This window comes from Mustela nigripes, chromosome 15 (assembly GCF_022355385.1).
Source record: "Mustela nigripes isolate SB6536 chromosome 15, MUSNIG.SB6536, whole genome shotgun sequence".
In the NCBI taxonomy this organism is placed as follows: Eukaryota; Metazoa; Chordata; class Mammalia; order Carnivora; family Mustelidae; genus Mustela; species Mustela nigripes.
This window is the reverse complement of record NC_081571.1, coordinates 28,118,765-28,131,275: the sequence shown is the minus strand read 5'-3', so window position 1 is coordinate 28,131,275 and position 12,511 is coordinate 28,118,765. Positions and strand designations below refer to the sequence as shown.

The 12,511-nt window shown below is 41.6% G+C and overlaps 1 long non-coding RNA gene across 1 annotated transcript in view; it reads left to right on the top strand.

The window, feature by feature from the left end:
• LOC132002707 (uncharacterized) overlaps positions 1–12,511 on the top strand; it is a 43,796-nt gene that overhangs the window by 11,298 nt on the left and 19,987 nt on the right. The window contains exon 2 of the long non-coding RNA XR_009399973.1: positions 5,666–5,820. This is a non-coding gene — a long non-coding RNA (uncharacterized LOC132002707). The remainder of the gene's footprint in view (positions 1–5,665; positions 5,821–12,511) is intronic.

The following is a 12,511-nucleotide window of genomic DNA, read 5'->3' as shown; positions in this document are numbered from 1 at the left end:
AAAGTGGCTTGTAAATCAGCAAAATAATTACAGATGTGGAGGGCCTCTGCTTGTCATTCATTTGCATATTGGTGGGCAGCAAATTGCTAATTAACCACTAGATTGTTGGAGACATTAGAATAGGGATTAGGAGCACACACACCACATCATTTGCTTGTCTCCCTGAATGCCAGTAGCACATTTCTGGGCTCCAGCAGGCAGGGGGCATTCCAGTCTCCTGACTGCCTTCCCTCTCTAGAATGGGGCTGACGGGTGGGGGGGGGGGCACTAAGCCCACTCACTGGTTCTGGAAGAAAGGCTCCTAAGCAGCACACAAGTGTCCTAGAGTATCCAGGGAACTAGTTCTGATGGCTTAGTTAGTCTTCGCCACAAACACAGGAGAGTTGAGTGTGTTGTGTCTCCCCTTGTCTTTAGCTGTTTCTCTATTGAGAGGTCACCCATCACCTGTGTGTGATGGATCAGCCTTTTGTGTGTGTGTGGGTTACACCTATGAGCCCACTGTCCCATCCTGAATGACTCTCAATGCTTGGGTTGTAATGTACGCAAAGTATGCCCACACCTAGGACACCCACGTCTATGACCTGGTCAGGCAATTGAAACAGCAACAGATGAAAATATAGGGCAGAAAAATGCATTAGTTTACTAAAACCAAGACAAAGGCGGGCATTAGTTTTAACTTGAACTTAAAACCAAACCAATGTTTGCATCTAACTGGTACTTTTTTTAATTAATGGAAACTTTGTACTTTCTGAAAATAATTGCAGTGACACAAAACTAGAAGGTAACAACATTTGAACTGATTAGAAACTCATATAATGTGATACAATGTTACAGGAGATAAGTCCCTAGAACCTCTCATTACATGGTTCATAAATAAGGGTTGCTGGACCATGATACCTGAATTTGCTTTTCTGAAGTTTTCATTTTCCAGAGCAAGCTTTCAGCAGTTCAGTGGGAAAGCACTCAGTGTTCTTCCATTGCCTCACTTAAAATAAATAAATAAATAAATAAATAAATAAATAAATAAATACGGGTGCCTGGGTGACTCAGTGGGTTAAGCCTCTACCTTTGGCTCAGGTCATGATCTTATGGTCCTGGGATGGAGCCCCGCATGGGCTGTCTGCTCAGTGGGGAGCCTGTCCACCCTGCCCCCTGCCTGCCTCTTTGCCTACTTGTGATCTTTGTCTGTCAATTAAATAAATAAAGTCTTTATAAATAAATAATAAATAAATAAATGTATGTAAGCCTATGCGCCCATAGACTCCTTAAAGACACAATGTACAATTTGGAAAAGCCCAGATTTCTCTTTTCTAGATCCTCTGTTAGAATGAAACTATTATGTCGTTTGTTTCTCTCATTGTAATACCTCAGAAGGTTTCTTAACCTCACTGAGGCTTGGTTCCCACACAGGTCACCTGGGGGTTATAGATATTTGTCTCTCAAGGTCATTGTGAAGTCTAAGATGATGTATCTGGAAGTGTCTGGCACAGTGCCTGATTTAAAGCAGCCTCTCAATACTTGAGTCTACCTCTTATCTCTGGTGGAAGGGTAATTATTTGGCAGCATGTTTTTTCTTCGTGCTCCATGAAATATTTTTCCCATGGATATTCATGTAACCCTTGAGGGGCACGCAGTCATGAAAACAGTGGACATGGCTCCTGCTGTGTTCTCAAGGGTAGGTATTCCTCATATGGCCTGGAGACTGGGCCTGGGAGAGAGGGCTGAGGGACTGAGGAGTGCGTGTTGACATCAGAAGTGAGGACAATGCCATTGACCTGCTCTTGTGGTTGCTCTTCTGTGGTCCAAGACTTGAGCCCTTGCTTTAACTCTCTACCCAAACACTGGTTTATGTCCCTCTATTTTAGAATATTAAACACATCGTCTGTCTTCAGAATCAGCCCTCAAAACAATTACCCGTTGAGAAATGTTTGGAATTAACCCTAACAGCAGATGCTTATGCTACATATTTCCAAAATAGGGTGACATAATCCAGCCTTCAAATAGAGATATAGAGCTGGGTCCCACTAAGCTGCCCTTCTGCAGTCATCATACCAATGCCCTTGTGCTAACTGTGATGCTCAGGGCTTCCCCTTCACCTCTGGAGGGACGATTTACATTTTATCTGGACTAGAGAGTCGCTGAGGTTGGTTACCAGACAAAATTGTAATTTAAACCCTATATTGCTACTAACTGTTACGGAGTATTTTATTTCACTGATGCTTAGTTTTTTTTGTCTACAAAATGAAGCTAATAGTGCTCTTGAAAAGTACCTTAAAGATGACATGAGATAACATAGGCAAAGTGACCAGCCCAGTGCTTGGTTTTTGTATGAACTTTAATGAGAAGTTACTATCATCATCATCATTATCATCTTTTCATCAAAAATATTTCGTTCAAGTCAGCCCAAAGTGTTGGTAAAGTAGTGGAATAACCAAAAATTTTGATCACTTTGGGAAACTGTTTGGGAACATCTGCTGAAGGTAAACATGTCCATACCCTATCTATGACCCAGAAAGTCCACTCAGTGTGCCCAACAGCAATGTGAGCATGTGCTCACCAGGAGATTTTCACTAGGATTTTCATTGCAGCATTGCAGCTATATCCACAGTGGTTACAAACTAGACACAAGTATCAACAATAAAAAAAATGGGTAAACTACCTTATTGTCCTCTGTTTGCTAAATACTACATACAAATGAAAATGTGAATTATTTGCTGCGTGCAACAATGCAGTAACATGGGTGGATCCCACAGATGTAATTCTGAGGTTGAAAAGCCATGTGTGAAAGAATACATGATGTGTGATTCTATTTATATGAAGTTCAAGAACATAGACAAGGTAATCTATGATGTGGGAGACCAGGGGCAGTGGTAATCTTGCCAAAGGGTTATGGCTGAAGTAGACACAAGGTTGGTTTTGGAAAGCTAAGTATATTCTGTTTCTTGGTCTGTGTTCTAATTTTGTGAATGTTATGGGTTAAAATTGTTTCCCTAAAAACAGATATGCTGAAGCTCTAATTGCCAGGAGCTCAGAATGTGACCTTAGTTGGAAATAGGGTCATTCCAGAGGTAGTCGAGTTAAAATTAGGTCATTAGTGCAAGTTCTAATCCAATACAACTAGCGTTCTTATAAAAAGGGCGCATTTGGATCCAGAGACATACACCCAGGGAGAATCTCCCATGAACATGAAGGCAGAGATTGGCAGAATACATCTGTAAGTGAAAGAACACACAGTATGACCAGCAAATCATGAGAAGTTAGGGGAAAGGTGTGGGACAGATTCTCCCTCACAGCCTCCAGAAGGAACCAGTCCTGCTAACATCAGATATCTTACTACAGAACTGGGACACAGTAGATTTCTGTTGTTTAAGCCACCCAGTTTATGGTACTTGTTGTAGTAATCCTAGCAAACTAATACCATGGAAACATCTATTTTGTGAAAATTCTTTAGGCTATGAACTTAACCATCAAGGCAGAGATACATGCCCCAAATAACACTAAAGTAACATGTAGATGAGGACATAATTGTGTTTGGAATAGTGAAGTCCTTCATTAAGATTTAAAAAGTCTGTTGAAGGAAAAAGGGAACTACTTGATTACATAAAATGTTAAATTCTGTGAAATAATGTCTAACAACTGAAATTAAAAACAAACAAACACCTAACATGTCAGGGGATATATTTGTAGGAATTATGACAAGAAAAGAGTTGTGTTCCTGATAAAGAACTGTTGTATATGCATTTTAAAGAACTAAAATTCTATGGGAAAAAAATGAAGGATATAAACAGATTATACAGGAGAAGAAATAAAAATATTTTTCTGATGATTTCATTTATTTATTTTAGATGGAGAGGGTGTGAAGGGGGAGAGGAGCAGATGGGGAGGGAGAGGGAAAGGGAGAAAATCTCAGGTAGATGCCACACTGTGTGTGGAGCCCAACACAGGGCTTGATCCCACAACCCTGAGATCATGACTGAGCCAAAACCAAGACCCAGATGCTTAACTGACTGAGCCCCCCAGGCACCCCAGAAATAAAAATATTAATAAATGAAAAATGTTTACTAGAAGTAGAATTCTAAGAAACATCAATTAAAACAAGATAGCGTCATTTGCTTATCAAATTGGCACTTTTTATTTTTAAACAATACTATGCAGTGTTGATGAATCTTTTGTGAGACGGACATTCTTATCTACTGGCGACAAGACCAATAGTAACAAACATATACATGCTTGGAGTATGTCGAGCACTATGCTAAATACTCAGCTTCTGTATGCAAGTGTATCCATAACCTTATGTCTTATTTTGCTCTTGATGGCAAACCCATGAGATAAGCATTATTTTCTTTATTTCCAGACAAGGAAGCCATGACTCAGGAAAATGAACTTGTCCAGGGTTATTCAACTAGTAAATGGTAAAGGCAGGACTTGAAGCCTGGACTTCTCCAGTGCCAGATACTGGCACTTACCAACTCAGAGAGGGTAAACTTGTGTCCTTTCCTTGAAAACAATTTGACAATATGTATCGATGCCTGAAGAGATTCATCAACTTTGACCTATTAACTAAATTTGTGGGAGTCTGTTCTTGTGCTATAAGCAGAAATGTCAACAATGACTTCATTCCAAGGATATTCATTGTTGTACTGCTTATACCAGTGGAATCAATAGAGAAAACCTATGTGTCCACAATGGAAGTATCCTTAAATATTTTAAGACACATCTATTCAAAACATGGAATAAATTATGGCTATAAAAATAAGTTTCTGGAAAAAATTTAGAAAGACATATGCATAAAGCTATTCATTGCAGCACTATTTATAATACTAAAAGTCTAGAAACTTCCACATTATCCCTCTGTAGGGGATTGGTTGCATAAAATCTATTTCTCTATATAATGGTGGCCATTAGCCTTAAAAGGAAATGACAGTTATCTCCAAATACTGTTATGGAGTGAATTCAAGTGGTATTAATAGATTAAAAAAATGTGAAGAGGGGCACCTGGGTGGCTCAGTGGGTTAAGCTTCTGCCTTTGGCTCAGGTCATGGTCTCAGGGTCCTGGGATCAAGCCCCGCATCAGGCTCTCTGCTCAGCAGGGAGTCTGCTCCCCCCCCCCCCCGCTTCTCTGCCTACTTGTGATCTCTCTCTGTCGAAATAAATAAATAAAATCTTTTTATAAATTTATTTTTTATTTAATTTTGGCATAAATAAAATCTTTAAAAAAAATGTGAAGACATTTGTGCCTAACATGCAAGTGTTTATCTTGGGGGGGGGGTTGTATTTGTTATTTATGCTTTAAAAGTGAAAGAATAGGGACCCTTGGTGGCTCAGTTGGTTAAGGGTCTGCCTTTGGCTCAGGTCATGGTCCCAAGGTCCTGGGATTGAGCCCCACATCAGGCTTCCAAGCAGGGAGCCTGCATATCCCTCTCCTCTGCCCCTCCCCTACTCTCTTTCTCTCTCTCAAATAAATAAATAAAATCTTAAAAAAAAAAAAAAAGAGAGAGGGAAGACTTTAAAAATAAATAAAATGTGTGTGTGTGTGTGTCTGTGTGTGTGTTGGGAGGGTGGTCCCAAGTAGTTATCCTGTGCTTGTCCCACTATTGTATGTTGTATGTATTGTATGTTAAGTGTTAGTATGTATGATAAGGTAGCAAATAACTTTTCTTTTTAGATCTAGGTCTTTAGGTTTTGAGGAACCACACTCAAGGAGCTCTACTCTAGGAGTCCTGAGGCATCTCCACACCAAGACCTGATTTAGTTAACAAGATCCTGAACTCAAGCTCATGGGGCATCTTTGCCCCATGATTTCGGGGCATCTTTGGAAAGGTATGTGTATTTTTTATTTACAATGCAAATCAGTAAGCCAGAGAGTAGAAAGAAATATGCCAGCACGTTTTTTGACACTGCCCTTTCAATGCATGGAGATTAATTGCCCTCCCCTTGAATATGAGCAGACATGGTAATTCACTTGTAATAACAGAACGTGATAGACAAGATAGAGTGTGATTTTTGAGACTAGATCATCAAAGGCATTGCCATCTTGAATACTCACTTTGGGGGAAGTTAGAAATCATGTCATGAGGACCCTCTAATAGCCCTCTGAGAGCAACCAGGTCTGCCAATGTCCAGCCATTTACATAGACTCCCTTGGAAACAGATCTCCCAGACCCGGTCATGCCTTCAGATGATGGCAGCTCTGGCTAACATTTTGTCTGCAATCTCATGAGAGACTCTGACTCAGGAACCATGCAGCCAAGCTGCTTCTGATTTGCCACTTCGTAGACACTATGACATCACTCAGTGTGTTTGGTGGCTTTGCACCATTACGTTTGGGGTAATTTGAAGTGTGTGTATTGTTGACAAAGCAAATGAGTAATTATGTTGGGGTTGATGGGGTAAGAGACAGGAGCCATGGGTTTAAGATTGATGAGGTTGGGCGCCTGGGTGGCTCAGTGAGTTAAGCCGCTGCCTTCGGCTCAGGTCATGATCTCAGGGTCCTGGGATTGAGTCCCACATCGGGCTCTCTGCTTGGCAGGGAGCCTGCTTCCTCCTCTCTCTCTGCCTGCCTCTCTGCCTACTTGTGATTTCTTCTGTCAAATAAATAAATAAAACCTTTAAAAAAATTGATGAGGTCAAAAAAATACTGTAATCTTGAATTCAAATGCCAGTAATCGCAATGGTACATTTTATGTTAAGGAGCAGGCAGAGGAAAGGAGGAAGTGGAGGAGCAAAAGGAGAGCAAAAGCAAAGTTTCTTAATTCTGTCCACAGAGAGCCTTTGAAAAATGAGTACTTTAAAACCCAGATCACAGCTTCCATATAAATTTTCCCACTTAAAAGCAAACTAGATCTTTTTGAAAAAATGTCTAATTCCAGATCTGGAGCAGATAATGTTTAAGATGAGCCTAGAACATCTTATCACACCAGAAAGTAAGGATGTAATGAAAAAAAAATACTAGAAAAAAATGCTAGGGTCTTCCTAAGGATTCAGAAAACAATGCGAAGAGGCCCCTGCTGGCTAAAGATGGACAATTGAGGTATCATTAAGAATAATAACTGCAAAGGATTAAATCACGACAAATATGTTTAAATCCATGCATTCGTAGTGATATTAGAAAAACTATTATATTCCCTTTGGATCATGCTTGGCTCTTAATTCATTTATTTTGATAACCAGTGCATTCAAGGAATAAATTAGACCTTTATCTCGCCTTTCTTCTATGAATGATACCCTAAAAGTACTCTAGTTCACAAATGAAGAAATAATGGTAAAATGAGAATATACTTTTTTGAAATTCCTAATGACGTAATGGATCTGGGCAGTGAGTATCTCTGCTCACATCACAGAAAGACAGCCAGGTCCTGGGCGTCACCTGGGAGGTCTACAGCACTGCCCGCAGAGCATTCTGGCCAAGTAACAAATGTGCATCTGACCGAACTTCTAGACTTAGCTACCAATTATTAGGAAATACGGGGGACAGAGGTACAGGATAAATGACATCATGGGGATCTAATTAGCAATATCCATGTTGTAGGAAAAATGACTGGGTTCTTTAACAAATAATAAGTATATTGCAAAGTCAGAGAGAGAGAGAGGGGAGGGAGGGATCGAGAAATCAGGTTTCAATTAATTTTTATAACATGTGAAAATGCCCAATGTATGTTGAATTAGGAAAATCAGGATATAAAATTGTATTTATAAAATAAATTTATTATTATTTTTAAAGGAACATGCGGTACAAAAGAAAAAAATGTAAAAAATAGTAACGGTGTCTGTGGGCAGCAGGATTGTTGGTAATATTTCAGTCTTGTTCTGTATTTGCCCAATCTGGTTTAAGATCCAAATACTATTTTACGATCACTACATTATCGCTCTTTTGGAAGAGGACAAATAGATGAATTAGTGAAAATATGTCTACAGTCAGGAAAAAGTGCATATCATTGTGAAGTATTTGTTTTTTCCCATGGTGGTCCTGTGATTCTGTCCATTGAGATTCTGTTTACAAGAACGTGCACTGATCCCACTGCACTGTAATGTATTGGTGGATCCTGGGTCCCTGGTTGCAGGCATATATTTTACCAAGGGTCCTATGGAAAGACCTGAATCCAAAGGAATGAATCAGCCTTTTAAACTTTGAGCTAGTTCTCCTAGAACATCTGAGAAGTTCAGTCAGCTCTCACAGCACTGCTCAGGAAGGTCAGCATCTACACACGAAGCCTGACTTCTGGCGGATGACAAACAGGAAAAGGAAACAAACCGCTTCAGCAGAGCTCAGGTTGGGTACAGATGGTCCAAAAGCAACAAGTTTATTCTGTAATGTTGCCAAGGCAACAGCAGCTGCCTCTGTCGTGGCGGACGGTGGGGGAGGGGGAAAACCGTAGAAATGAAGAAGCAGAATGATTCTGTAAACCCTTCCTAGGAAAAGAGGAAAGAATGCTATAAAATATTGAATATTTTCAGGGTGAGCATACTTCCATAACACGTGAAGCGTCACCAGTGAAAGGCAAATGGTGTTTTTCATATTATAATCGGCCTAGACTCAAACAGCAGTCCAGCATCTGTTGTCATATTGTCTTCCCTTCCAACGCTCCGAACAGCGGTAGACAGGGCTTTCTTACAGCTCTATCCCCCTGAGTGTGAAAACACATTGACGTTTTCTTGTGACAGTTACTGTAGTGTCTATTCAGGAAGCTGAAAGATGCTTATTATGTTTTTACTGTGTCTGGACTTGAGAGGGAAGAAGAGAGGAAAGGAGTAGCCTTGGTCCTCCTCCTCTTCTTTTCCTCCCCTTGGCGCCTGACTCTGGTTCATTTCAGCTGCCAAGGAAGAGGATGAAGGAAGGAGAGTGTGGCAGTGAACAGAGAGAGAACAGCAGGTCTGGGGAATGTGCTAGAGATATTTTCAGCCAACGGGATGTGCAGCCAACAGGCTACCTTGCCAGAAGGCGGCCCCCATAGGGACACTGGGAGCCAGGGGAAGAGCTGAGTCAGGAGCCCAGCTCTGCATATAATGAGCCTTCAAGTGAGATCAGAGCTGGTCATGAAGACAGAGGTTCAGAAACAGTCAGTGGGAGACGTTGAGCATCTCAGTCCTTCTCCAGGTGGAGAAACTGACAGCTCTGACCCACGGCTCTGGCAAACGCTCTCTCTCCTGCCTGAACCACATTTTGCGTGTTCAGAACCTGGAACAGTCTTTGGGTGGTTTTTCACACGCTCAGAAGTAAAGAGAATTGAATTTAGAGTCCTGCTCATGGCCATTGGGGACTGAACCTTTTTTCAAATACCAAACCACTTACGTAACAAGGCAACGTGGCTTAGATAGGTCAAAGCCTAAACTTGGAAGTCAAGCAAGTCAGGTGAACCTGGATCAGGACCCAGGCCTGCCACCTGGAGCTGCTCAGACTCCTTAGCGGGGTCACATTTACAAGGTTAGCAGCTGGTAGCTCAGCCTGCCCGCCCTAGGCCTCATCTTCCTCTTCTGCCAACGTGGACTCATAGGCCAACCTCCTAGGGTTGGGCTGTGAAATTGGCACAGCATTTAGGACATTACTATTCTTATCCTTGTCATTTCAACTCGTCTTAGAAAAGTGGGAAGGTATGGAGTTCACCTATGCTTGCTTCTTGGATTTGGAAGTGACAGTAGATAAGAGAAAAACCCTGACCAGAGAGCTCTGTCCCAAGTTCATGATGGGCCTCTATTAAGATTATCCAAAGAAATAGAACCAACGGGGGTCTGTAACTATATCTATATCATCAATATGTCGGTCTATCTGTCTAGGAGAGAGAATTGGAGTGAGTTTATTTGAAGCAATTGGCTCACACAGTTTTGGAGACTGGTAAGCTCAGAATCTGCAGGGCACACGAGCAGCCTGTGCGGGTACGGGGAAGATTTGATGCTGCAGTTCAAGTCCAAAGGCAGTCTGAAGGCAGAATTTCCTCATCTTTGGGGGAGGTCAGTTTTTTTCCAATGAAGCCCTTCAAATGATTGGATGACACCTGCCTCCCTTACGGAGAGTAATTTGCTTCCCTCCAGCTCTGCTGATACTAAATGTCAATTCGTTGGAAACAAAACAAAAAACAAAAAACAAAACTACTTTCAAAATAGCTGAGTATCATGGTCTCGCCAAGTTGACAGAAAAATCAGCCACCACAGGGCCCTTAGAGCACTGTCCAAACTTTGGTATCTCCTCAGAAATGAGTAACCATGACCTAGAGAGTCACTCATACAATGAATAGGGTCCCATTAACGCAGTCAATGTCATGACATCCACCGGAGAGCTGGGACCAGATCTCAGTGTTTATTTGGGCTGTCCCCTTCATTAGGAGAAGGTCAAAGTGTGACCAAAGTTGATAGCAGAAATCCTGTAAAAAAAGGCAATTTTTACTGCACATCCTGGGGCTCATGTGTATTTATTCCAAGTCTTACATGTTAAGTGAAAGAGAAGAGTATTTAGGGAGCTGGGGGAGCCTGAGGGACCAGAATTTCGTCAGTCCTAAACCACAGCGAAGGGGATGATGGTACCTGCCCTAAGTCATGCAGTAGCGGGGAGGATTTGCTCTGATCATCTATGAAAAAGCACACAGATGTTAACTGTCCTCGAATCTAGGAAAAGGGTTGGAAGCTAAAACCTTGCTGGGGTAATCTAACTTTTTCAGAAGAGCCGTGCTAAACAGAAAGCATTGCTTCTTTTAAAATAGAAAGGAAGGAAAGAACTGAACTACATGACTCTAAGGCTGACATCTTGCTCTTTTCTTTCCTTTCCTTTTCTTCCTTTCTCCTTCCTTCCTTCCTTCCTTCCTTCCTTCCTTCCTTCCTTCCTTCCTTCCTTCCTTCCTTCCTTCTTTCTTTCTCTCTCTCTCTCTCTTTCTTTCTTTCATTCTCCAGAGCAAAGTTTCACTATGTCTTGACAGCGCCTCTCCATTATCCTTCTAGTTCATGGCTTCCTGCCCGTCTTTCTTTGTCTGGAGCACACGCCTGGTACAGAGCCCTTTCTGTCAGCTGCTGTCGGGAAAGGAGTGTGTCCGGGCTGGGAGTCCAAGGGCAAAGAGGGCACATAGGATTTTCAGAGGTGCCTTTCATGGGTCTAGGGGAAGAGGTTCTCTTAGACACTGTGGCTAAAAGTGCAAGTCAGTACAGTATCCTGGAGGACCGTTTGAAAATACGTAGTAACATGTTTTCAGTAAGGGTACCTAGCAATTCTACTCTAATGAGTTTATGCTAAGAAAGTAACAGACAAGTATGCAAAATGTACATACAGAGATACTCATCATGGTCTTTTGAGAGCAAAAAGTTGCCAGTAACCTAAATGTCCAGTAGTATACAGGACTGAATTACAGTTCATCTTGAGAATAGAGTTACTGAACCGTTAGAGATAATAAAACGATGTGTGTGCTCGCACGCACATAACCATAGGAAGATATTCATAACCTATTAAGAGACAAGTAGGTCACTAATATTAAATATAGGATGAATCCTGTTAAAAAATAAACACACACAAAGTTTTGAAATGAACAAGTTTTGGTGGCTGTCTTAATAGTTTGGGTTGCTATATAGAATTCCATAGAAAAAGTGACTTATAAAGAACGTATATGTATTTTGCCTGGTTCTGAAACCCAGGAAGTCCAAGATCAAGGCAAGAGTACCTTCAGTATCTAGTAAGGATCCACTCTCCGACTTCTGGATGGCAGTCTTTCCCGTCCGTCCTCATAGGGTGGAAGGGAGGAGAGAGTTCTCGGGGGGCTCTCTTGTAAGGGCGCTCATCCCATTCATAAGGGTTCCAGTCTCATAGCCTTATCATTTCCCAAAGGCCCTACCTCCTCATCACTGGAGGTCAGGATTTCAACAGGTGACTTTGGGTGGGGTCAGAGGGACACAAACATTCAGTCTACAGTGATAAATATACACCAGAATATTTATAGTGATTTTCACTGGGCAGTAGAAATTTGGTTGACTGTTTTTATTTCTTTCTATGTATCTGTGTTTTCTATTTTTTTCTATACTGAACATGGGATTACTTGTATACCTGAAAAATAAGGGGCAAAATGCCTCCTCAGATTATTTACCTCTCTGTGGCCAGCCCATACTTTTGATTGGAAGGGGGAGTTCCGTGTATTCTTGAGAACCATCAGGTCATCTGGGAAGGAAAATTGTTCTTGGCATTTTTTCTGTTATTTTTCAACTTCCAACTGGCATTTTGACATCAGTGTTGATGGTAACCCCGCAGATTGATTTCCTTTCTTCCGTAAAAAAGAAACTCTTAGCAGACACTAACACCGGACAGCTCTTTTTTTCTTTTTAAGATTTTATTTATTTATTTGATAGACGGAGATCACAAGTAGGCAGAGAGGCAGGCAGAGAGAGGGGGAAGTGGGCTCCCTGGTGCTGAGCAGAGAGCCCGATGAGGGGCTGGATCCCAGGACCCTGAGATCATGACCTGAGCTGAAGGCAGAGGCTCCACCCACTGAGCCACCCAGGCACCCCCGGACAGCTCTTTCTGAAGAGTCCGGATCATGAGCCA